Source organism: Octopus bimaculoides, chromosome 11 (assembly GCF_001194135.2).
Source record: "Octopus bimaculoides isolate UCB-OBI-ISO-001 chromosome 11, ASM119413v2, whole genome shotgun sequence".
Taxonomy (NCBI): Eukaryota; Metazoa; Mollusca; class Cephalopoda; order Octopoda; family Octopodidae; genus Octopus; species Octopus bimaculoides.
Genome location: NC_068991.1, coordinates 73904188 through 73905727, shown reverse-complemented (window position 1 = coordinate 73905727; position 1540 = coordinate 73904188). Strand labels below are relative to the sequence as shown.

The following is a 1540-nucleotide window of genomic DNA, read 5'->3' as shown; positions in this document are numbered from 1 at the left end:
TAAACGATGATGATGATGATGAGGATGATGATGATGAGGATGATGATGATGAGGATGATGATGATGAGGATGATGATGATGATGGTTTGAGCCAGGATTAAGAGAATGATAATAATAAGTTTGCCATGTTGATGAAAGGTAAACATTTTTAGGAGTGTTAAAGGGTTGATTAAGGTAGATTGCTGACAGGTGTTACTAGTAACATGTTGTCTGACACACCCTGTTGCATGGTTGGGTCGTCATCACTGGTGACTAAACTGACCCCACCAACAAGGTTTGCCTGGTGTAAAGATTTGCTAAGAAACACATGATCAAAACAGGTGACAAAGGGCCTCTTGCTCAGAGTAAAAGGTAGACTGTATGACACAAGTGTGCAAACAGCCATGCTACATGGCTGGGAAACTGCTGAGGACATGTGTAAGTTTGCAAGGAATGAAGTTTGTATGCTCTGCTGGATGTGTAATGTAAGTGTGCATACACGACAGTGTAAGCGCCCTGAGAGAAAAGTTGGACCTAAGAAGCATCAGATGTGGTGTGTGAGAGAGATGATTGTGCTGGTATGGTCATGTGTTGCGTATGGATGAGGACAGCTGTGTGAAAAAGTGTCACACCCTAGCATTAGAGGGAACCTGTGGAAGAGGTAGACCCAGGAAGACCTGGGATGAAGTGGAGAAGTACATCCTTCAAATGTTGGGCCTCACTGAGGTGATGACAAGTGACTGAGACCTTTGGAGATATGCTGTGCTTGAGAAGACCCGGCAAGCCAAGTGAGACCATAACCGTGGCCTATGCCAGTGCAGCATTACCAGCCCATTTAAGAGTAAATTTCAGTCATTGGGCAATAAACTGTGCTTGTGAAGACCTGTTGAGTCAAGTGAAGTCATTGACAGTAATGGCAACTGGGCCAGTGGCATGTTAAAAGCACCACTTAAGCGTGGCCGATGCCAGTGCTGCCTGACTGGTCCCATGCTGGTGGCATGTACAAAGTATCATTTGAGCATATAAAGGATAAATGTGGGGATAAGGTGAACCAGAAGTATAGGGTCTGAGGTGTCAGTGGCTGAGAGGCCCTACTGAAGGCCAGCAGTGAGGGATGTCACATAAGCAGAAGTAAGAATAGCGTGGGTCTCTTGCTTTGGGGTGGTCACGGTGTATGGACACATGTGTATATTTGATCTAGAGGGAATTTGCTGTTAGGTTCTGGCCAGGGTCTAGGCCCATAGGGTGCCCTGCGGATGTAATCCACCTGGAAAGTTGACACTGAGAGAACCTGGGAAGTAGGTGAATTGTACTTTGTTTCTTATATTACAGTAAATAATGCCTGTTATTATTGTTGTTGTGATTGATATTGCTATTGATGTCTACTCTTTGGTGAGCCATGACTGAGCAAGCCAATGATCAAAGGTATTTCCATCCATGATCATCCCCACTTTCATTGAAGCAGGACATTATCCAGTGTGTTATTCGTTTCTTATGACAGGAGGTTGTGATTCGAGAGAGATTTGGCTGCTATTTTAATGGGTTGAGCAAACCATGGGGG

At 44.7% G+C, this 1540-nt stretch overlaps 1 protein-coding gene across 2 annotated transcripts in view; it reads right to left on the bottom strand.

Annotated features, from left to right (window-relative positions):
• Positions 1-1540, bottom strand: part of LOC106873685 (SRSF protein kinase 2) — a 269253-nt gene that overhangs the window by 251243 nt on the left and 16470 nt on the right. The gene's annotated exons all lie outside the window — the stretch shown is intronic.